The sequence below is a fragment of the Protopterus annectens genome, chromosome 3.part1, assembly GCF_019279795.1.
Source record: "Protopterus annectens isolate FY-2018-M chromosome 3.part1, PAN1.0, whole genome shotgun sequence".
NCBI classification, from domain to species: Eukaryota; Metazoa; Chordata; order Ceratodontiformes; family Protopteridae; genus Protopterus; species Protopterus annectens.
In genome coordinates, this window is record NC_056732.1 from 1,436,582,506 (window position 1) to 1,436,609,429 (window position 26,924).

Sequence of the window (26,924 nt, forward strand, 5' to 3'; positions counted from 1 at the left end):
TAGTTTTCTTTGAGCTCAGCACTTGTTCAGAACTCATTGTAAGCACTAAATAGGCTACAAGTTACTACAGCACTCAACTTTCCTCACTTGTCTAGAGGAAAACAGTTTTAGTACTTAATAAATAAGCACCTATCCAGGCATGTCTAAGGGTGAGCTCCTGGTGTTTTCTCCTGTCTACCTGATGAATCTGGGCATCTTGGGGCAATGCAGCAATTGCCCCATGTACACAGACAACCCTCTCCTCCTGCCACCCAACACTACAACCTGTGAGAGATGCACTTATATAGCCAAACTGGTAGCAAAGCTCTCTTCACCCAAGACTGGACTAGACAGTCAAGAGGAGAAGGTAAACACTTGCACCACACCACACTCATCACATAGTCCTTCAAAACCTACACAACCAAAACAGACACATAGAAACATAAAACACACACCTACATTCGTGGAGGCTCTCCATAAAAGTCTGCTCAAACAAGAGAGACCTCCAAAGCAGAAATGCAAGAAACCTCCACCCCCCCCCCAACGCAAACCAAATGACACATAGCCCACAAACTCAGTGTACCACTCAACCACAGCCCATAAGGCATAACAACATACCCAACACTCTAGTCATAGGTGACTCTATAGTCAGGCACACTGATGTTCCACTCACCAGGCTAAACAAGGAGAATGTTACTGTCAGCTGCCTGTCGAGTGTCAGGATCCGCCACATAACGCATGCACTCAGGTCACTCCACAAGTACAAATATGACTCTGTCATTGTCCATGTTGGTGTGAATGACCTAAGACATATCTCCCTGGAGTACATGAAAATGAGGCATGGAGGAGCTCTCCGATCTTGTAGCTCAGGCAGGTATGACTCTAGCCCTGAGTAGCATCCTGCCATCACCCAGAATGATACCACAGTACAAGGACAAAATGATTGACTTCAACAATTGTCTAAGCTTCTGTTGTCATTCTAAGGGGATCCAGTATCTGTCTGCCTCGGATGACATGATCGACAGACCATGATGCTTTGCCAGAGATGGCCTACACCTGTTGCCCTTGGGATTCTGGATACTGGCATAGGCTCTTGCCACCCCTATAGTGCCTTTTTTAGGCAAGGTTCAAATGACAAATTCACCACTGTAACAGGTACAAGCAAGCAAAATCTGAGGGTAATGCTACTCAATGCTAGAAGTCTAAACCTCAAAATGCATTCACTCAAGGCACTCCTTAAAATGGAGAACATCAACGTCTGTGCAGTGACAGAGACCTGGTTCAAGGCTCCAGAAAGCACCCCTGCATTACCAGGCTATAATTCATACCACACCTTTTGGCCACCTAACCTGGACCAAAACACTAAAGGCAGAGGCATGTACTTATTCATTAAGGAAATCCACACCTCCAGGCTAGTTGCTCAGCATAATGCATCCGAGATTATCCAAGTGCAACTAACTCTGGGCAAGACCGCAATCCAAATTGTAACTTGCTACAGATCCCCCACCATGCCCCAGGATTCCCACTCTTCATTTCTTAATACACTGGAAAATATTAGGGTACAACCCAACACCCTAATAATGGGAAATTTCAACTACCCCACCATTAACTGTGAAAACTACTCATGTACCCACTCTTTTGCTCAATGTTTTCTGGAATTCATAAATTCCAACACCTTGGATCAACTTATCCACACCCCCACCAGGGGCAGCAATATCCTAGACCTGGTCATTACCAACATGGATGACTGGTGTTCCATACCAGAGATCAATTCCTCATTGGTCAGATCCGACCACAAGCTAATCACCTTAGACATCCACATCCCACCCCCACCCCCCCATTAGGGAAACCACTGTAAAACATTTCTCCAAAGTCAACTTCACGCTTCTTAAGACAGAAGTGGAAAACTTCACGACACCCATGCAGATGGACAATAGAGGTACGACTGCTGAATCCTACACAAATACACTTTATAAGCACTTACATGAGTGCATGGCTCGTGCTATCCTTAACAGAACCAAGATACTATCCTTCAAAAATAAGGAAGCCAATCTGGTGGTTCCCTGCCATAAACAAACTCTACAACAGAAGAAAGAAACGGTTGAAAAAAAGAGTAAAATCCCATGATTGAAGGAACTCCCTGGTCAGTCTCAGTAAGAAGCTAAGATCCCTCATAAAATCCTCCAAAGCTAGTTATGAAAACAAAATTGCCACTGATTCTAAAGACAACCACAAAACGTTCTATAGCTATGTCAAGAATCTCAATGGCAACACTCAGATCTGCTCTGAGTTACAGCACAATGACACTAAATATATCGAACCAACTGATATTGCCAACATCCTGGCAGATATGTTCAGTGCTAACTTTACCCCCCTCTCACCCCCTAAAGGGCCAGTCTCTATACTGGAAGAATGCAAAGTTCCTGTAATCACGGCCGCACAGGTAAAAAACACAATCTACAAAGCCAAGAACACAGCATCCATGGGACCTAACAACATCCCAGGCTGCATTCTACATGAGCTACAAAATGAACTGGCACCCCACCTAAGCACCATGTTCAATCATAGCTTCAACTCAGACTTTGTGCCCACTGAATGGCGCACAGAGACTGTTATCCCACTCCACAAAGGTGGAGCCACCACGGACCCTGGGAACTACCGCCCCATTAGCCTAACAAGACTGGTCTGCAAGGCAATGGAACGTATCATCATGGAACTTATAAACAAAGACATTGGTAATCTCCAAACTCTGGACCCCACCCAGTTTGGGTTTGTAAAAGGCAGATCATCTCTCCTAAACCTGATAGACTTCTTTGAAGCAGTCACCAAAGCCGTAGATGAGGGTAAGGTGGTTCACACAGCCTATCAAGATCTCACCAAGGCTTTTGACACCATCCTCTGGAATTATAGATAAACTCACTAAACTAGGTATAAATCCCTATGTCACAAGATGGATTGCCAACTGGCTCACTGACAGAACCCACAATGTGAAAGTAGCAGACTCCAAATCTGACTTCAGACCAGTGACAAGTGGAGTACCACAGGGTTCATTCCTGGGTCCTCTCCTGTTTGGTATCTACTTTTCTGAAGGACAGGCTAACACAGAAGGTCTTTGGCTAATGAAGTTTGCAGATGACTGCAAACTAGGAGCCATAATCGAAACTCCAAACGATGTGGACATCCTACGAAAGGGTGGTGTCAAAGCCATGTCCTCAAGCTCAATGCCAAAAAAGTGCATTGTCATCCCCTTTGGTAAAAACTCTGTACCCATGAGCTACCACATAGCTGGAATCTACTTAACACTGAAAGTGTGATAAGAGACCTTGGGACACAAGTGGACAGTAGTCTCTTCTTTGATAATCACATTGCCACAGTAGTCAGGAAATCCTTCTACGTGGCACACCTCATCACAAAAGGTTTCTCATCCAGGAAAAAAGAGGTCATTGTTCCCCTCTACTCGTCACTCATTAGACCCATTGTAGGGTACAATGCCCCCTTTGGTATGTACCTCACAAGACATCTACAACAACTGGAAATGCCGCAGAAATACCTCACAAAGAGGATTACTGGCCGCAAACAGATGCCCTACTCAGACCGTCTCAAAAAAACCCAGCTTTACTCCGTCGCATATCGCCTACTCAGAGGCAATCTCTGCCTAACATACAAAGCTATGTCAAACCTAGAGCTGTTGGACATGCTCCACTTAAAGAAATCCCAATCCCTCTGAGCTACATGCTCTAGGGACCTAAACCTTGTCACCACAATAAACAGAACATGCTGGAGGGATAAATTTCTGTCCCAGAGACTTCCCATATTCTGGAACAAACTACCTATCTATATCAAACAAAGCTTCTCATTAGCACTCTTCAAGAAAAATCTTGATGATTGGATGAGAAATAGGAAATTCACCCCGGAGATCACCTCTGTGGCTCTGCTCGACAGGGGCACAGGAAAATAATTTTCTTGGGTGGCAAAAGACAGGGTACCTTTTTGGCTAGGCTTATATAGGCCCTAGGGCCAATAGCCTAGTACTTACCTATGAACCTATGAACATCTTTATACATCCTCTTTAACATTTTCACCAACACCCTCTATATGTCCACTCAACAGGCCATCCTAATACAATACACAGATGATTCCACTCTCATTTGCACATCTGACAACATGATATACCTCCAAAAAATTACACAGGAAGCTTTAACAGCCATTGAAACATGGCTTTGTAACTCACAACTCATGCTCAACCCCCAAAAAGACCAAACTACTACTTTTTTCCCCAAATGTCATGCTTGCGAAAAAAATAAAATTTAAAATCATATCTGTTAATAATACAACCACTGAAGTCACTTTTCATAACAAATTATTAAGGATGATGGTGGATGATAAGCTTACATTCAACCTGCATATACAAAATTACAAAAGAAAAACTCATCAAAAACTAGGGATTCTTTACACAGCCAAAAACGTTCTTAGCGATGCAACTAAAACTGCACTTGCCACTACTTATCTCCTCCCCACACTTCTTTATGGTGTTCCCATCCTTACTAAACTCTAAGCTTTACAAAGATTAAAACTTGAACAATGCTATAACAAAGTTGCCAAATTTGCAGCAAATACCCCTTTTAGAACCCACTACTGCATAGCACTAAAAAGCTTAAATTGATGAGCACTGCCTCATGAACTAACATATACACAGCTTCCTACCACCTATAAAATTACCCAGCACCCATCTTCTCATCCAGCACTAAAAACTTTTCTACACAACTATGTTCCCAGTTGGTATTGCGATCCAGTGACTAAAAACTCCTGTCTGTCTACATACAAAGCTATCAAATCTGCTAGGCATTGTTTGTACTTGTAGAAGGTTGCTAAGGTCAGGAACTCCTTACCTGTATTCATTAGGTCTACACCCTCCCTCCCATCTTTCAAAACAACTCTGAAAGACTTCCTAGCTAAAATTTGGCTTTGTTCATGTTCAAAACCAGGATAAACTATATCCCTAAATGTGAAAACCAGTGAGATCAGACCACAAACTAATCTCGCTGGAGGTCCTCATCCCACCCCCACCTGAAATAAAAAAGACCACAGTAAAGAACTTCTCAAAAGCCAACTTCACACTTCTAAAGACTAGTGTGGTCTCCTTTAAGGCGCCCGAGCGGAAAACAGTACTCAAGCCGCTGAATCACTTACAAATGCCTTCTACCAGCACCTGCAGGACTGCATGGATAAGGCAATCCCAAGCAAAACAAAGACTCTTTGTACCAAAGGCAAGCGTCCAGTCTGGTGGACCCCAGCCATAAACAAACTCTACAACAAAGGAGGAAGCTACTACAAGATAGAGCAAAATCCTTAAAAGGTAAGACACCCTTGATCACTATAAGTAAAAACTAAGAGCTCTCATAAAATCATCCAAAGCAAATTTCGAGAGAAAAATAGCTAAAGACTCAAAAGACAATCATAAGGCCTTCTTTAGCTATGTTAGAAACCTGGGAGGAAACTCCCAGATATGCTCAGAGCTAGTTCAAAATGATGTGAAGATTACTGATCCTACAGACATTGCCAACATACTGGCTGACAGGTTCAGTGCAAACTTCTCCCCCTCCCCAAAGGAGAGATATCTATACCAAACGATTGCAGCCCCCAAACATCTCCAGCCCAAGTGAGAACTGCTCTCTCCAAAGCAAAAACACAGCATCCATGGGACCTGATGGTGTCCCCGGCTGTGTGCTCCATGAACTCAATGAGGAATTAAACCCACAGCTAGGACAGCTGTTTAATCAAAGTCTTACCTCTGGATCATCCAGGAGTGGCGCACTGCAACTGTGGTACCACTTCACAAAGCGGTGCCTCCACCGACCCTGGAAATTACCGCCCATTAGCTTGACAAGCCTTATCTGCAAAGCCATGGAGAGGATCATAATGGACCTCATAAATAAAGACATAGGAATTTGCAGACTTTGGATCCAACCCAGTTTGGCTTTGTCAAAGGCAGATCATGCCTTTTAAACTTGGTTGACTTTTGAAACAGTCACCAAAGCCATTGATGAGGAAAGGCAGTCCATACAGCCTACCTCGATCTGGCTAAGGCCTTCGATACAATACCCCACTTGGGGATCATTGAAAAACTCATCAGCTTAAATGTCAACCCATACATCACAAGATGGGTTGCAAACTGGCTGAGTGACAGAACCCACAGGGTCAGAGTTGCTGGCGCCATGTCAGACTCAAAGCCTGTCACAAGTGGTGTCCCACAGGGCTCAGTCCTGGGCCCACTCTTGTTTGGCATCTACTTTTCCGAAGTACAAGCAAACACAGGAGGGTTATGGCTGACAAAGTTTGCAGATGACTGCAAACTGGGCGCCATAGTAGAAAACACATCTGATACAGATATCCTTCAGAAGGGTCTCACAGAAATGGATAACTGGTGCCAGAGCCACGGCCTAAAGTTAAATGCCAAAAAATGCATAGTCATACCCTTGGGAAAAACAAGGTTACCCTAGCTACCAAATAGGTGGCAATCCACTGAGCACAGAAGAAGTTATCAGGGACCTGGGGACCCAGGTTGATAGTAGTCTGTCATTCGACACCCATGTAGCTAAAGTAGTTAGGAAGACCTTCTACATTGCCCACCTTATCATGAAGGGATTCTCATCTAGATCAAGGGAGGTCATAGTCTCCCTTTACTCATCACTCATCAGACCAATGATTGAGTACAATGCCCCATTCGGAATGTATCTGACCCGACACTTGCAGCAGCTGGAGAGGCCACAAAGTTCCTCACCAAAAGGATAAAGGGTCTCAAAAATCTGTCCTATGCTGCCCGACTGAAAGAACTCCAGCTCTATTCAGTCGCTTACCGCTTGCTCAGAGGTGACCTTTGCCTAACATACAAGGCCATGTCAAACCCAGATTTGATGAATATGCTTCACCTCAAAAATCTAGATCCATCAGAGCCACAAGGCGGAGACTTAAACCTTGACACGGCTATTAATAGGGCGTGCTGGAGGGATAGATTCATCACCCAAAGACTCCCTATGCTGTGGAACAAAATCCCGGTACATGTGAGGCAGAGCACCTCGCTGGCCTTGTTCAAGAGAAATCTTGACCAATGGATGGGAGATCGCAGATATACCCCAGGGATAACCTCAGTGTCACTGCTCGACAGAGGCACAGCAAAATAATGGGTATAGTTCCCCATACTAAAGGGGTGGCGTAAGCCACAAAACGATGGGCTAGGCTTGTAAATGCCCTCGGGCAGATAGCCTAGTATGAACCTATGAACCTATGAACCTATGAAAACTACCTTTTCATCCCTTACAACTCCTTACTCTCCCTTCTTCACTTACTTCCTTACTTCTATCAAATTCTATTCCCTCACTTTCTCTCTAAATATACCATAAGCATGTTTTTCCTTCACTTCATATTGCAATTCTTGTTTGTATTAGACTAACTTACCTTTAATTTTTCTACAAACATCAAAAGTGTGATAAGAGACCTTGGGACACAGGTGGACAGTAGTCTCTCCTTTGATAATCACATCACCACAGTAGTCAGGAAATCCTTCTACGTGGTACACCTCATCACAAAAGGTTTCTCATCCAGAAAAGAAGAGGTCATTGTTCCCCTCTACTCATCAGTCATTAGACCCATTATAGAGTACAATGCCCCTTTTGGTATGTACCTCACAAGACATCTACAACAACTGGAAAGGCCACAGAAATACCTCACAAAGAGGATTACCAGTCTCAAACAGATGCCCTATGCAGACCGTATCAAAAAACTCCAGCTTTACTCTGTTGCATATCGCCTACTCAGAGGTGATCTCTGCCTAACATACAAAGCTATGTCAAACCCAGAGCTGTTGGACATGCTCCACTTAAAGAAATCCCAATCCCTCCAAGCTGCACGCTCTAGGGACCTAAACCATGTCACCACAATAAACAGAACATGCCAGAGGGAGAGATTCCAGTCCCAGAGACCTCCCATACTCTGGAATAAACTACCTATTTATATCAAACAAAGCTCCTCATTAGCACTCTTCAAGAAAAAATCTTGATGATTGGATGGGAAATAGGAAATTCACCCCAGGGGTCACATCTGTGGCTCTGCTTGACAGTGGCACAGGAAAATAATGTTCTTGGGTGGCAAAAGCCAGGGTACCTTTTTGGCTGGGCTTGTATAGGCCCCAGGGCCGATAGCCTAGTACCTACCTATGACCCTATGAACCTATGAACAAACTGTCTAACATTTCTATAAATATTAGATGATTGTAGTATAACTTGTATTGATTTTTAACCAATGTTTTTATATTATTACTAATTTGTTATAATTATTTAAACTGCAGATGTTTTTGTTTTATTTTTGAAGATTGTAAAATTATTGTTTTTAAAATGTTTTGCAATAATTTGGAACTTTTCTCCCGGCCTCTGCTGAAAATGGGCTTCTACCCAGTTGGTCTTTCCCAGTAATCAAACCTCAGTAATAAATAATTAATAAATTGCTGATGTCTTTGCCATCAGGTAACTTTCTGTTACCTAAGAAGCTCAGTTGTGAGTGTTCAGCCATTTTACAGTGAGCTAATCAAAGGAAGGACACTCAGCAAACTTGGAGCTACAATATATAACATTAAGTATCCTGTTTTTTATTTTGTTCTTTATTTCTTTGTTGTTTATAGCACTTTGTGTACTGTGTATTTTTTCTAGCTAGTTTCACTGTGTGTGAGGTATTAACTGGAAATTATCCACTCTTATTAAGCATCTATTGAGTTGTTTGTTTATGATAACTTGTTGCAGTTAAACTCTTTTTTTCTAGTGGCTCCTTTAGCTGTTTAAAACTTTCATTTAAAGGCTCATTGCTGCTTTTCAGCTGTGAGTAACATTTCTGCAGTTTGTTCTAAGTAGTGGGGATATTTGTAGCATTTCCATATTCAGGCTTGTATTTGGGCCTAGTGTTTGTGGAGGCTGTGTGTCTGAGCACATAATTCAGGGACATCTTGTTTTAGCCAAAGCCATCAGGCATTTCAGTGAGAGAGAATTGTTTGAGGTCATTGGCTGACTGAGGTCTCCTGGACTACAGCTTAGACTAAGCACCTCATTGGTTCTTTTGAGATTTCTTTCTTAAAAGCTGTCTCAGGTTTCAACTTTCTGTTACCTAAGAAGCTCAGTTGTGAGTGTTCAGCCATTTTACAGCGAGCTAATCGAAGGAAGGACACTCAGCAAACTTGGAGCTACAATATATAACATTAAGTATCCTGTTTTGTGTTTATTTTGTTCTTTATTTCTTTGTTGTTTATAGCACTTTGTGTACTGTGTATTTTTCTAGCTAGTTTCACTGTGTGTGAGGTATTAACTGGAAATTGTCCACTCTTATTAAGCATCTGTTGGGTTGTTTGTTTATGATAACTTGTTGCAGTTAAAACTCTTTTTTTCTAGTGGCTCCTTTAGCTGTTTAAAACTTTCATTTAAAGGCTCACTGCTGCTTTTCAGCTGTGAGTAACATTTCTGCAGTTTGTTCTAAGTAGTGGGGATATTTGTAGCATTTCCATATTCAGGCTTGTATTTGGGCCTAGTGTTTGTGGAGGCTGTGTGTCTGAGCACATAATTCAGGGACATCTTGTTTTAGCCAAAGCCATCAGGCATTTCAGTGAGAGAGAATTGTTTGAGATCATTGGCTGACTGAGGTCTCCTGGACTACAGCTTAGACTAAGCACCTTATTGGTTCTTTTGAGATTTCTTTCTTAAAAGCTGTCTCAGGTTTCAACTTTCTGTTACCTAAGAAGCTCAGTTGTGAGTGTTCAGCCATTTTACAGTAAGCTAATCGAAGGAAGGACACTCAGCAAACTCGGAGCTACAATATATAACATTAAGTATCCTGTTTTTTGTATATTTTGTTCTTTATTTCTTTGTTGTTTATAGCACTTTGTGTACTGTGTATTTTTTCTAGCTAGTTTCACTGTGTGTGAGGTATTAACTGGAAATTGTCCACTCTTATTAAGCATCTGTTGGGTTGTTTGTTTATGATAACTTGTTGCAGTTAAACTCTTTTTTCTAGTGGCTCCTTTAGCTGTTTAAAACTTTCATTTAAAGGCTCACTGCTGCTTTTCAGCTGTGAGTAACACTTCTGCAGTTTGTTTCTCACCCTCCCTCCCTGTTGGTATAGTGTTTTTATAGTTGGTGGCTTTGCAGTTGCCCGCCCCTAGTGTAAATTTGATCTGGGACCCTCCTCCCAGTCTAGTGTCATTACCTCATTCTACCCAGTACAGGGAGAGCATTTGAGAAGGCCAATCAGCTTAATTTCTGCTACTCCCTTCTCTCTTTCCTTTCTCTCTTTCCAAAAAAAAAAAAATATATATATATATCTGCTTTTACTGTATTTGTGTTTTTTCCTACTTTATTTTGCTTTTGCGTCATCTTAAAAGTACTCAATTGTATTTATTACTGCTTGGTGTAACTCATTCTAAGGCTTTTAGTTTAAGCACCTGGGCTTCAGACCAGTTTTACATTAGGAAGGTTTGTGGTCTGCACTGTAGTGGCGGAACAGGTAGCTTACATCCTTCTAAGTTGGGAACTGCTGATTGAGGGCTCAGTGTCTGTTATTCTAAAAGTGTATTAATTCTAGTTAAAGCACTTGGGCTTGAGGCCAGTTATTTTACATTAAGAGGGTTCGTGTTCTGTGCTCTTGTGGGAGGAGAGCCTGGACTCTATTCTTCTGAGCTGGGAATTTCTGGTTAAAGCTTATAGTGCCTGCATATTTGAACTGCTTCTTACTGAAATTGGTACACCTCGTTTGCTGTAGCATAGACTAGATCCAGGCCTGCTGAATCTAGCTTTGTTTGTATAACTTGAGCACTAATCCAGGCATTCTTTAAAGTATTCAGTTGTATTTATTACTGCTGGTAGTAACTTGATTAACGTGTAGCTATCATTTCTAAGTCTTTTGGATTAAGCACTTGGGCTTCAGACCAGTTGTTTTACATTAGGAAGGTTTGTGGCCTGCACTGTGGTGGCAGGACAGGTAGCTTACATCCTTCTAAGTTGGGAACTGCTGATTGAGAGCTCAGTGTCTCTTATTCTAAAAGTGTATTAGTTCTGGTTTAAGCACTTGGGCTTCAGGCCAGTTATTTTACGTTAAGAAGGATTGTGGTCCGCACTCTTGTGGGAGGAGAGGCTGTACTCTGCCCTTCTGAGCAGGGAATTTCTGGTTAAAGGCTTATAGTGCCTGCATATTCTAACTGTTTCTTACTGAAATTGGTACACCTTGTTTGCTGTAGCATAGACTAGATCCAGGCCTGCTGTTGTTTGTTTATTTCCCTGAAATGCTAATTCCACCTAAAATGCGGCCTTTTAGCACTTCTGTGGATCCCTAGTGATATCTGCATTGCTTACTGTACTTATTTCCTTGTTTCACTTGAAAGAAAGTTACTGTTTGTCATTTTTGCATTTAAGTTACCTGTAACACATTGCATTTAAGTTACCTGGCACTTGCTCACTAAAGCAATTATATAAGTCAGCTCTAAAAAATTAAAAGCACTACACCCTCACAAACTCCCCTTGAGTACCTTGTTCCCCATTGGCCCTTTTTTTCAATTATAAAGGAATTTCCAATACTATTCTAGCATGTCCAAACGTCAGTTGTCAATCTCCTCTCCGGTCCAGCTGGTGAATCTGGAAATCTTGAGGCAATGTTACAACTGCCTCATGTACACAGACAACCCTCTCCTCCTCCCAACAAATTCCAACACATGTGAGAGATGCAACCATATAGCCAAACTGGAGGCTAAGCTCTCTCAACTCAGTACTGGCGTAACCAGTCAGGAGGAGAAGGAAACCACACTCACTACAATTCCAGTCTCACATAGACCTACCACGACAACAAACCAAACACATAAACACACAAAAACATATTTGGAGGCTCTAAATAAAAATCTGCCTAAGCAGCAGAGACCTCCAAAGCAGACACCCAAGCAACCGCTACCCCAAAACAAAACACGTGCAACACATAGCTCACAAAGCCAGTGTGCCGAACAGTCACAGCCCTTAAGGCTAAACAACACACCTGATACACTTGTAATAGGTGACTCTATCGTTAGGCACACTGACGTCCCACTCACCAGGCTGAATAAGGAGAAGGTCATGGTGAGCTGCCTGTCGGGCGCTAGGATCCACCACATAACACAAGCACTCAGGTCACTCCAAGGCAAGTACAAATATGACTCAGTCATTGTCCATGCTGGTGTGAATGACCTGAGACGTACCTCCCTGGACTACATGAAAAGAGACATAGAGGAGCTCTCTGAGCATGTAGCCCAGGCTGGTATGACCCTGACCTTGAGTACCATCTTACCCTCACCAAGAATGATGCCACAATATGAAGACAAGATGATCAATTTCAACAATTGGCTTAAGTGTTGGTGTCATTCAAAGGGGATCCAATGCCTGTCAGCCTGGGATGACATGCTCGACAAGCCACGATGCTTCACTAGGGATGGCATGCACCTGTCACCCCTGGGCTTTCAGATATTGGCAAAGGCTCTTGCTACCCCCATAGTGCCTTTTTTAGGCAAGGCTCAAAAGACAAACCCACCTCCATAGGTATCACAAGGGATAAGAAACTAAAAGTAATGCTACTCAACGCCAGAAGTCTAAACCTCAAGATGCACGCACTCGAGACTCTCCTTAGCATGGAGAACATCGATATCTGTGCAGTAACAGAAACCTGGTTCAAGGCTCCCGAGAGCACCCCAGCACTACCAGGTTATACCTCATACCATGCTTTTTGGCCCCAAAACTTGGACCGAACCACAAAAGGAGGGGGAGTATCAATATTCGTCAAAGATACCCACACCTCCAGGTTGGTGGCACAGCACGAAGCATCAGAGACTATCCATGTGCAACTAACTGTGGGTAAAACTGCCTTCCAGTTTATAGCCTGCTACAGACCACCCTCCCAAACACAGGAACCCCACTCGGCCTTCCTGAGAACACTGGAAAATATGAAGGTCTCTCCAAACACCATTATATTGGGCGTCAACTACCCAAACATAGACTGGGAGCATTACTCTAGCTCCAACACCCTAGCCCAAAGGTTCCTAGAATTTATAAACTCAAATGCTATGGAACAACTTGTTACCACTCCCACAAGAGGGGAAAACATACTGGACCTGATCATCACCAACATGGGGACACTATGCTCCAGACCAGAAGTGTATCCCTCACTGATAAGATCAGACCATAAACTAATCTCACTGGATATTCACATCCTGACCCCACCCCCTGCCCAGAAAACCACAGTGAAAAACTTCTCTAAAGCAAATTTCACATGCCTCAAAACCGAGGAAAACCTTCAAAGCCCCGGCCTGTGGAAAATACTGCCCAGACCACAGAATCCTTTATAAACGCATTCTATGAACACCTTCAGGAATGCATGGATCATGCAATCCCAAATAAAACCAAGACCCAATCCTCCAAAGGCAGACGTCCTGTCTGGTGGACCCCAGCCATAAACAAACTATACAATAGAAGGAGGAAGCTACTACATGATAGAGCAAAATCCCAAAAGGGAAGGCATCTCTGATCAGTATTAGCAAAAACTATGGGCACTCATAAAATCGTCTAAGGCCAGCTTCGAGAAAACTTGCACAGGACACTAAGGATAATCACAAGGCTTTCTTTAGTTATGTTAGGAACCTGGGTGGGAATTCCCAGATATGTTCAGAATTAGTCCAAAATGACAAAAAATACACCGAGCCCACAGACATTGCCAACATCCTAGCTGACAGGTTTAGTGCAAACTTCTCCCCTCTCCCCACCAAAAGGGCAAATATCTATCCCAACAGAGTGCTGCCCCTGACATCTCAGTTGCTCAGGTAAGAGCCGCCTCTCCAAAGCAAAAACACAGCATCAATGGGACCAGATGGTGTCCCAGGCTGCGTCCTACATGAACTCCAAGAAGAGCTAAACCCAAACATAAAACTACTGTTCAATCTTAGCCTTACTACAGGATATGTACCCAAAGAGTGGCGTACAGCAACAGTGGTCCCTCTCCACAAAGGTGGTGCCTCAACGGATCCTGGAAACTATCGCCCCATAAGCCTGACTAGCTTGCTCTGCAAAGCTATGGAAAGGATCATCATGGACCTCATAAATAAAGATATTGGGGACCTACAGACACTAGATCCTACCCAGTTTGGCTTTGTTAAGGGCAGATCCTGCCTCTTAAACCTGGTTGATTTCTTTGAAACAGTCACCAAGGCCATTGACGAGGGGAAAGTGGTCCACACAGCCTACCTGGACCTCGCAAAAGCCTTCAATACAATACCCCACTCGGGCATTATAGATAAGCTCACCAGCTTAAATATAAACCCCTATGTCACTAGATGGGTTGCAAACTGGCTCAAGGACAGAACCCACATGGTTAGAATTGCTGGAGCCATGTCAGACTCAAACCAGTTACAAGTGGCGTCCCACAAGGCTCAGTCCTGGGACCTCTCTTGTTCGGTATATATTTCTCAGCGGTACAGGCCAACATGGAAGGACTGTGGCTGACCAAGTTCGCAGATGACTGCAAACTGGGTGCCATAATCAACTCTCCAGCCGACACAAGCATCCTCCAAAAGGGCCTCATAGAAACAGACAACTGGTGCCAGAGCCATGGCCTCAAGCTAAATGCCAAAAAGTGTATAGTCATCCCCTTTGGCAAAAACAAAGTGCCCACAAATTACCACATAGGTGGTAATCCATTAAGTACAGAAGAAGTCATTAGGGACCTGGGGACCCAAGTTGATAGCAATCTCTCATTTGACAACCACGTGGCCAAAGTGGTTAGAAAAACATTTTATATAGCCCACCCAATCATGAAGGATTCACATCTAGATCAGGGGAGGTCATCGTACCTCTTTACTCATCCCTCATCAGGCCCATAATTGAGTACAATGCCCCGTTTGGGATGTACCTTACCAGACACCTGCAGCAACTGGAAAGACCCCAAAAATACCTCACCAAGAGGATCAAAGGGCTCAAACAGATGCCATATGCTGCCCAGTTAAAGAAACTCCAGCTCTACTCAGTGGCATACCGCCTGCTCAGAGGCGATCTGTGCCTGACGTATAAAGCCATGTCCAACCCGGAATTAATGGACATGCTGCACCTCAGAAAATCCAAATCCCATCGAGCTCTGGCTCGAGAGACTTGAACCTCAGCACTGAAATAAATAGGACATGCTGGAGGGACAGATTCATAACCCAGAGGCTCCCTTCACTCTGGAATAAAATCCCAGTCCAGGTTAGGCAGAGTCCCACATTGACTCTCTTCAAGAGGAATCTTGATGAGTGGATGGGAGATTGTATGTTTACCCCGGCTATCACTTCTGTGTCACTGTTAGACAGAGGCACAGTATACTAACCTCAAAAAAAGGCATAGCAAAATTAATTTAAAACGGGTGGCGAAAGCCAAACACAATCTGGCTAGGCTTATAAATGCCCTAGGGCAGATAGCCTAGTATGAACCTATGAACCTATGAACCTATGAACCTATCAGTAATTGGAGAAATTATATCACTGTTTCTACAGTTGATATCCAGAATAAGAAATGTTTTCCCATTCCACAGGTATCCTCCTAAGATCCCCATGTCTTTAAATGACAGTAAGAATCATTTCATCTGTATTTATTTATTTATTTGCATTTCTTTTCCAGGGTAGATTAGTGATCTCCATGGACCATTTTAAGACTCAGCCTGGGAGTGGTGTCTGGTTAAGTGGCTTGTTCATTGTCACAAAGTTAGGCTATGTATCAAAATATAATTGTGCAAGTTGAGATGTGTTGCGTACTGAAGTCTTTCAACTTTTTGACAAAGACATTTTTGTAAGACTGGACAAAGTCCAACCCACTTTCCACATCTTTTTATTTGTTTGTTCCTTCTTGCGCACTATTTCCAGTAATTATAACTTCCAGTCCAATTCTTGCTGTTTGGAAAAAAATCAATTTAGGTCTCTGGTAAGGCTGCCCCACTTTTCTATTGCCAAGGGCTAGTTCCCTGGAGTTCATAGATTGTAAGACCCTATTTTACATGCTTTCAGTGAAAGAAAACACCCACATTTTTGCAAAGCATAGCCAGTCCACAATAAAGATAGAGGTTCATAGATGCTAACTAAGCTAACAATCTCAGGGAGCTTTGATAACATTAGCCATACTCCTTAAATGTATCTGACAAGATTTTATACCCTAGGATTATTTTAGGGGTATATGTAGGCTTAGGCATGGGTGCCAAACATTTACAGGCTGCCACTAGATACATAGGTGCAGATGAGGGGTAAATTTCCGATTCCCCATCCAATGGTCCAAGTGATACTTGAATTGGGTTAAGGAAGAACTCTGCTTCACATAGATAGGAAACCTATTCCAGAGAAGGAGTAGTCTCTGAGGCACATACCTGTCCCTCCTATTTATGTTGCATATAAGGTTTAGGTTGCACATATTTCTGGAATGCATAGGGTTGCAGTCATTAGAAAATTACCCAATAAATATGCAACAGACTCATCTCTCATTTATACTTCTATCCTGCTTGATCAACCTCATCAAAACTAAGAATGATCATCATCAGTATCTGAGGAGCTAGAAAAAAATCTCTGACCAAGTCTTTTCGCTCCCCCTACTCGATTTCTCTTCAGATGTCTCTGAGGCAATCCTAGAGACATCATGGCCTTTTCTATGTTGCTGGTTAGTCCATCTCCTATATTTTCTTCTCCGTTTGTGACCTTTCCATTTAGCATGTGTCACTCTGTTTTTCTTAGCTCCCTGTTCCTTCTTTACTGTTATTTCCAATTATTTTTTTTTACATTGGAGACATCTGGAGTGAAACTATTATTGCTCAAAGCCTGCTATCCTTTCTTTTTCACATTCTGTTTATGTGCACTTTTACCCTCAGATTCAACTTTCTCTTATTGTAGCATTTATTTTCCTTTTCATAGTGGTTGTCGTGTTTGTTTCTGTCAACATGGTCACTGTTTGTTCCTTCCCACTCCCTCTCCAGCTCTGAAAGTACTTCCTCTATGTCTCCTTCTGCTGTTGCTTTTAACTGTTTACCTCCTTTCAGAGAATTTGCCTCATCTTCCACTCTCGATAAAGTAAATTTGTCCCAATCTGCTTCCACTAGCAAAATAGCTGGATACATCAAATGAACTGTACAGCTGAGTTGGAGCAGTTATTTTTATATTCTCACCATCTGTTGTCTCAAAGCATATATACTGTCTTGGTAAATAATCTGCTAAAAGATACATTCTTAACCCAAGTGAAGCCCACTATGTTGTCTACTGTTTCTCAACAGCCAGTCTCTAGTGACCTCATGGCCATTAATGTGTCTGCGGATTTTCTTTGTGGTCTGCACATTTTACCCCCCCCCCCCACTCTATTAATCCTTTTAAATTATGAGTTTAAGTGTTCTGTTAGAGACATTAATTCTTTATTTGGGAAAGTATCAGGTATTGTATTCTGACATTTACTCAATGAGCGATTTTCTAGATCGTCTATTTTCACTGTTTCTATCCAGTATTCATTCTCCAGTTCATTTATTTATATTTGTACTGTCTCTTGAGTGGAATCAAATATTTGCTGACTAGTTTTAAGCATTCCTATCTCACTTTCTGTGTTGCTCATCATTTTTTGTTGTGTGGTAGACCTCCATTTCTGTTGCCAATACAGGCATGTTTTGAAGAGAATTAAGCATTCTTTTTTCTGCTCATGTCATTTGAACCTTTTTTGTAGAAGGTTTTCTGGATCCCCTCTACCTTCAACCATTCTGTTGTGAAAAAAAATGAATTCTTTGTATCGGCAGTAAGTAGAAACAAAAGAATTAGGCACTCTCTGCAGTGGAGCTTGCCATCCACTCAGGCTAGTTATGTGCTTAATATAGTTTTCTCTGATATTCTGTAGCAGTATTTTGCCTTTTTGAATGGAAAATAAACTGTCCCCCAGATTCATGAACCTGCGCCAGGTGCAGGCGTAGCATATGCGGGACAATGCCAAATATGTCCGCCGAGTGATTCAGGTACGGACCAACTCCACGTGCACTACCGGCGTATGCCAGATCTACGCAGCCCTCGGCATAGGTATGCAAATCACCCCATGCGCAGTGTCGCACCATGCTAATGAAGGCATACAGTGATTCATGAAGTGGTGCAGGCGTAGCGCAAGCCCATGGAAATGTAAACCAAAAAACATGGTTTACATTTTCCCAAGCAGAACATTGGAGCTATGGAAGCGGACCAGACTCATGTATTACAAAGTTAACATATGCCAGTGGTGAAATACACAGCCAATGGCACAAGAAAAGATGTACAACACCTAAAAAACAACATTTAATGTCATGTCCACAGTAACGCACAGTACAACCGCAGAGCATGTGTGTGCAAACAGGAATACAAAGGAAATATATACAAATGTCATAAAATCGCAATGAAAGACAAATTAGGATTGCACCATAATATGCAATGGTAGGCATGGCACACCACAAGCAAGGCGCAAGGGTTGCCAGGGGCCCACGACAGTGTTTGGCGCTGTAACTATGAATTAGTAGTCAATGCAGTGCAAATGAGGCAGGTAATACTGAATCGCAAACGTCCCGCTGGATTAAGGATGTACCTGACGGCGCAGCACTATAACACCGAGGAGTGTATCAAAGGTGATACATGACATCAGCAGAGGGGTGTGCCACCGTATCAGTAAGCACATTGGAGCAATGCAAATCTGGCCTGGCCATTGCTAAGCAAAGCTGCAGGACAGGGGTGGGGAGGAGGGTATAGAACCGTTTAGCTGAGAGCACACATGGTGCCCGAAAGCGGATGTGTACGGGGATGAACTCGTACCCGAAACCCGGTAAGCGGATTCACGCGCCGCGAACAATAGCACAAACAGGAAGGTCAGGGGAAGAAAAGAAGGAAATGCCGAAGCAGGGTAATTGGCGTACTAATGAGCAATTAACACCAATCAACTCATGGCGGCCAATCGACGGCAGTAGACAAGCCTGCATGCAGAAACCTGCAAAACAGGATAGGGGAGGCATAGGATTGCAAAGAAAAGTGGGGAGGACCTGGAATGCAAAGATAGGAGAACTGTCATAGCAGAGCAAAGCAAACCCACAGTAGATCGGCAATAGCACACATTACACAAGATAAGCCAGGTCTAGGAAAGTACAAATGAAAGCAGGCAGCTGGATGCATGCCAGCAAATTGTAGGTGTAATGTGCACAAATGTAAATGGAAGGGCAGGAGGTAATTCACGGCATCCAAATGTAATGCAACACCAAAGGCAGCACAATAGTGGTTTCATAAATAAAACACAGAAGATACCCTGTAGCCACGATCGTACATACACACCCTATGACATCATCAGTGTTCACAGCAAAACAGGATAAAGTGTTAAAGCACCCAACACACACCTGTGTATTCCCAAACACCGCACCATAGGTGTAAACAGATGGGGAACTTTTAAAATGTACATGTTGGGAGCTGCCATAGCTGTGATTCATCAGCATGTGTTACAGACCGATGGTGTTGTGGAGGATGATGCCGACAACCACCATAGGCCTCGGAGAAAGAGAAGAGTGTTCAGACCAAGGGTAACCTACCAGGGGCTACATGATCTGGAGATAGTAGAGCATTACAGGGTGGACAGGGACATCTTACAGCAAATAGTAGAGCTGTGCCGGCCACGCCTGAGAACCAGAAACAACAGAGGGGAACCCATCCCAGTGGACACGAAGGTATGTGTAAGCTTGCGAATACTAGCCACAGGTACCTTTCAAAGGCCAACGGGAGATATAATGGGGATCTCACAGGCATCGGCATCCAGGGTACTACACCAGTTCCTGGATGCCATGTTACCACATGCCAATGAGCATATAAACTTCCCCCGAACTCAGGAGGAGTTGGCCAGCAATATCCATCACTTCCACCATGTGGCAAACTACCCGGAGGTACTGGGTGCGATAGACTGCACGCACATACAAATTAAGTCACCACCCGGTAAGTATGGTAGGCGCTACATAAATCGCAAGGGATTCCACTCCATCAACTGCCAGGTCGTGTGCAATGCCCAGGGCATTATCATGGATGTGTGTGCTGGCAGCCCTGGAAGCTACCACGACTCCCATATCTGACATGCCTCACAGCTGTATCAGGTATTTGTCAGGGGGGACATCCCACAAGGTCACCTTGTGGGGGATGCTGGTCATGCACTGGAACCGTGGATGATGACCCCCATCAGAAATGCACACACACCAATGCAAGAACACCATAATGAGGCACATGCACAAACCAGAATCATCATAGAGCATGTGTTCGGGATGCTGAAATCACGGTTCCAGTGCTTGGACACATCTGTTGGAGCCTTGCAGTACTCTCCAGGCACATGTGCCCACATCTTCATAGTATGTGCCATGCTACATAATATTATCCTGCGGAAACAGCTGCAACAGGGTGAAAATGGGGGAGGGCCTCACAGCCCACCACAAGTGCCAAGGCCAACACAGGCACAGAGGGATCCAGACCATGGACACACTGTGCCAGCCTCAGTAGGCAGATGGAGGCATGCCCAATATGCCTACGCCTTGGCAAAGAGGGAACGTATAGCACATACCTTGACAGTGTAGGCTCCCACGGACTGTCGGTGCTGTGTGTATAGGTTCCCAGGTACATCGGTAGGTACACGCTCGATTGTCAGAGGCAAAACACCAAACGGGGCAAACAGTGACTCCCGTCGCCACAACATCGAGTAAGCAAATGTCGCATACTGGAGCAGAGGCAATCATGGGAGCACATGTGTGTAAGCACTGTCCTACACACAGTCATCACGGATTACCCGCCGCGTTACTGAGGGGCTCCACAAAATGTAATCATGAATGTTGTGTCAAGGCAGGGGATGTACCCATGACAGGCATTCGTCACCCCGGCATGCTGCATCCACGGTCGTATGAAGGTGTAGCAAATTATCGGGTGTAGCTAATTGTGATATACATACCCAGTGCTGGAGTACAGCCAGTAAACATCACATGGACATACCATTAACTGGACCCATCAAGTTGTGAACTAACGGAGTGTAGTGTGGAGTAACTGCTGTAGTGTACTGCACATATAAATTGACATAATTCGTGTACAACCCCTAGATGTCCAAGTGGTACATGCAGTGACTGTCATGCATGTTCCCGGTCCCACGTCCCGCAAGGGATGTAACGTAATCCCGACGGCATGGGTAATGCATTCTGGATGCAGGTCATCAGAATATGTGTAGCACACGTTAGCGGGAATAAGCATTGCCCACAGCTGGTAAGCGATGTTTAAATATGACTATACGGATATGCGCGAAACAGGGCTAAGCATCACCGACCACTGCGCAGATCACGGTCAATGATGTACAGAACAGGTGACACCAGCATTAGTCACCTCTGAACAAATAGCACCTGCTCTGAAGGGTAAAACGACCACTGCCAGGAGTGGAACAGGCAGTCATGTACACAATCACCCAACACTATTGCTAGGCAAGATGTATGTACGGTAGGGTTGCCACAGTTCAAATGACCAATGTGGGACATATGCCAGATGTCTGCAGGATGACACACACCTGGCCAGGATGAAAACCAGAACGTCAGTGTTTTGCATAGATAAAAAGCTTAGTCTAGTAATGGTCGCAGGTACGTGTTCCATGTCCTGTAACATGTAAGTGGGTCAGATACAGAATAAGTGTGTTATGCAACTATGACATAAACTATAGGGAATATGTTTGTCCCAAAGTCACAGGACATTTGCTATGTTCACAAATATTTCGCAGGACACAACTGCACAAAGAGTGACTGTCCCTCCCAAAGTGGGATGGGAGGTAATCTTAACCTATGGCAGGTGTGTAATGTGACAGGTACAGACACAAACGTGCGGAGTCCAGGAAACACAGTATACACTGACAAACACACAATGAAAGGCGTGCCTGTCACCACCCTGTCCGAGATATATATATATATATATATATATATATATATATATATATACATATATATATATATATATATATACATATATATATATATATATATATATATATATATATATATATATATATATATATATATATACATACATATACATATATATATATATATATATATATATATATATATATATATATATATATATCTACACATAAATAATACAGATAGAAAAGGTGATAGTGTGATATATGTCGATATACAAGGGGTCACTGGCATCTGCAAATATATAGATAGATCAACGACATTCTAAACACCTTTGAGGTACAAATAAACAGGATACCGCCAACTATGGAATGTGTCACACACTGACACGTGTAACCAGGAGGCTGAAAGACAGAAAGAACACAGTACTGGAACAGTAGAACTGCGAGCAATATGATGATAGTAAGGACATGTAGTCACCGCTGGCAGCGGTGCGGTCCACGTAGGTACCGTGTACAACTGTGGTTGTGAGTGATGTAGCCTGTGTATGTGTGTGTTGAGGGTGCCATGTGTGTTCCCGTGTGACTAAAGTGTGTGTGTGTGTGTGTGTGTGTGTGTGTGTGTCTGCATAGTGTGTCTGTAGGTGGCAACTCGGAGGTAGATGATTACGGTAGGTGCGGGTATAGCTAGCCGTAGGCATGCGGTAAACACCTGCCCCACATTGGGAGGGACAGCCCCCCCTGGGCAGGTGTGTCCTGACATGAAACATTACAAAGGGCAACTGTCCGAGAGTTTAGGACATCAGTATGTCCCACATAATATGCAATAGTTGCAGGAAATACTCATGTCTGTATGTAAGAAATGGAAATGTTACATGCAAACCGATAAGTAGTGAAGGACCAAGAACAATTGGTATGTAATGATGATTATGTGCTATCCTGTGTACTGACCGTGGCCACATGTCAGCCTGTAAACCCCACTGTGTGACCCGCAAGTGTCCAACTATGGCCATATGAAAAGGTGGCAAGCCATGTGACAGAGGGTCTGACACCAACACCACTGCAATGACTGCAAATATCTGGGACAGACATACACGGGATAGCGTTCATTTACAAATATCCCTGCACATATCGCCGTACATCCGGAGGTATGGAAGTATCAACCGCACCTGCATACCATATAGAAACCAATTAACAATGGCCCAAAGTAAATTCCCATAACAGAAGTCTATTAAGTGATAGCACTGTAATTAGGGAAGGGGCCCACACACATATACATGGACTACGTAGAAATGCAAGCCCCACAAAACCGTATATGCTACATATACCCACCTACATCCCCCACACTGGAAACAATAGCAATACAGACCGTAACCACAGCCCAAACATCTAGTTAGTCAATTACATCTGCTGAACCATTGACATACCTTGTGAGAGACACATTTAAAGGTGCCATGCAAAATTGTATTCGTCGTATAACGGAACAAACGGCGATGTTACAGGTGTTTGCAATAGTCCGTTATCAGGTGGGTGGGATGACAGGTACAGTCACAGCTAGAACCACATACTCAAGCCGTCACACACAATCCACGGGGGACATGACCCCAAAATAGACTTGGCTCTACACATAGCAGTTGCAATTACACACAACAAAACACAATACAGGCCGTCTCCCCAAAGGCAGGGCAAATGGCCAACGCCCAAGTGGAGAATTCAATTATACCCCACTGCTGCCGCGTAATTGGTGAATGGAGTAGCTGCACAGCTGAAGTGCATGTAATTAGTCACACCGGACCACCAATTGGCAGCAGTAAACCACATGTTGCAGGTATAAACGTATATAAGGATGACTTTCCAGATATGCAAACTGTATGCTCATACCGTATAACAGTTGAAAGAGTGATACAGAAGAGCGAGATAGAGACGAAACACCAGGACGATATCAATATGTTGAACACTAACTGTATGTATAGTATGTTCTGTATTACGTAATGTCAGTGTATGCATAGCCTAGTTTGCAGTAATTAAAAGTATCCGCCATGCATAAAGTGGGGAATGGTATTTATGTAGTGATGTCTTGCTGATCGTACTAATTCTTGTAGAAGATGTGCGTCCAGCGGTGGGCCACACGGTAAATAGCACAGACACCACAAGGGATGCAACATGACGGCTTTAAACAGAACAATGTCATACGACCCGCCATCAGTGGCAGGGTATGTCCAATAAGTACGTGCCATAGCAGGGGATAAGTTAGTATATGTAGATATACTGTAACAGTACGCATGTGTATGGGCATATAACGTCAATGACATGTCTAAGGTGGACCCTTTGTGCAAGTATGCTTTGAATTATGGGATACCATGTAAAACATGTGTAATGTATAGTACAGTAGATTGATACATCAGATATGTTACACAGGAGAACAGGCATATGATGCATAACAAAGGTATCATATAGTGATGTGAGTAGTATGTAATTAATATATGTATAAACAGTTATGATGAAATAAATAATATGTAATCCACTCTGTGCATTTGCAAAGGATGCAAACATTACTCCCATACTAGAATAGCAGAAGAGATGTGACAGACAAACATGAACATGATTGGCGTGTACAATAACAGTATACATATGGCCTGTAGTCATGGGACATTGTAATAGTGTGACAGCCAATCTAACTGGAAGGGCTATACCAGTAACCATGCACAAAGGACATGTAATAGCTCCACAGGTTCATAGTGGGGTACCATGCAGTCTGGCAAGTCTATGTGTAACAACAACTACAGTGTGCACACCAGTGGCACCTCTCTAGGGTAGTGTCCTGTGAACAGAAGAGCCATGTGTAACCTGCATCACTGCACAGTACAGCCACTGCAGTGATCCCTGGCATACATGTGTCCACCATCCACCAAGCGAGGTATCACATGAACACTGCTACTGACTGTCCATGCATGATGTACATAGGAATCATGTCCCAAAGCATGGTGAGCGTCTGGTCTGGGAATGCAACCCCCAAGCACATGCCACACACTGTCGCGTGTGTGCACATATCCATGAGCATCATGCTCATAGTGGCTATTGTGTATGTCGTGTATGCGGAGTATATCCATAAACATATTTGCAGACATGGGCCCTGTCTTTGCAGTAGACGTCACCCCTGAGTATGTAGTCCGCAAATGTGTACAGACGTGGTGTCTGTACATAAGCCGCATACTTTAACAGTCATAGCTCAATAAACGTCAAGGCGTTTTAATGTTGAGTTATGTAAAGCTGTGGTGTAAGGTACACCCTAAGCGGAGTGTTGTACCCATGGATGTCTGTATACGTCCGGTGTTCAGAGGTACAATGGGTGCCTATGTACCAGCTACACACCTAGTACAGACATGTGTGGTCACATAGAAGGATATCCACGCCACAGTAGCAATGTGGTAATCACAGGAGTGTGTGCGACATACATGTGTCTTACAAACATGTACAATGCGACATGTATGTAGGGGACTAACACCTATGTGATAACCAGTGGGTGGAGGGTGTACTGCAAAGGTGATGTTCATACCAAGTGTCATGCAGGTAGAGGCCATTATGTTCATATTGGTATCCGTCACAGTGACACCCATATGGATGGGGTCTGTATCAGCTGGTGGAGCAACAGCGGCACTGGGTATGCAGTGGTCTGTAAAGCTAGGCAGGGAAGTTCCCTCAGTGGTAGCCTGTATCTCAGGGAAGCATATACCAAACATGAGGGCCCCATGACTGAGGACTGTGGTAAGCCAAGTGTAACTGGAATGCAGTATGTGATATGGTATGCCACCCTCAGTGTGTGTGTCCCGTGAATTAGCCACATTGCATAACATCTGGAGACATATGTTGTGATGTGCAGGTGGATGTCAATACCAGAATGGAGAACGGTGCTGAATGGCAGCAAGAGGACAATGCAGGCCGTGTGGACACCCGTGTCATCATCAACTACTCTGGTGACTGTAGGAAAGGTGTTCAACAGGTGTAGGAGGCATGCTGTGGCTCCAACAAGACCAACCCAGCTGGCATCAAAGGACTGGAGCACAACAAAGACTCAACAAATGATGTCCATGATGATGTGCCCTATAGCCATGCATAATGGTCCAGTGAGTTGTGTAGGGCAATAGTCCCAGTCATGTATTGTGGCACCACCTGTGTGGAGTGTTACTGTCGCTGTGTGCCAGTCAGGGGCCACAATGTCTGGTACAAGGCTATCACTGAATATGGTGTCCCAGTGGGGAGACATGCTGTTCAGAGGTCTGTGGACATCACAGCCTGGGATATTGTAGGGTGACAAGGGGCCTGTGTCCTAGGACATATAGAGTGCAGGTCAGTACTGTGTAGGTGTGACTGCAGGTACACCGCAATGTTCCTGCAAGGAATGTGGCCCTGCAGGAAGTGAGAGGGTGTAATGTTAGCATTGAAGCCATCAGACAGCATGTTGCCAACATCACCTGTTACTGTCATGTTCCAGAGTGACAGTTGTATGTGTGAGCAGATGTGGGTATTGCATATGACTACTGACATACCACCATAATGCCTTGTGGTACATCTCGGAATGTGTTGCAGTAATGTGTACGTAGCTAGTTATGGAGTATGTGATGAGGGATCCTGTGGCCCTACTGAGGCTGACCAGTGAGTCACCCCACCCATGGGAATGTACACCACTGTGTAACAGCCCCATCTGTTGTTGTAAAGTATGTCCATGGGACCGCACCCTCAGAGTGTCGTCTGTAATCTGGTGTGTACCATCATGGCTTTGTGTGGAATAGCATGAACCATATTGTCATGTACGTGCTATTGAAGTGCACTGGGATATGTCTCAGTGTTTGCATGTGCATTGTCCACCTGCACGTGTGTCACGACAACAACTACTGCTGTCATACGACATCTGTAGTTGGTGTTGTAGTACTCATCTACTGTGTATGCCATGAATTGTGTGGTGCTGGTATGTGGCTAACAAGGGTGGGTAGCAGA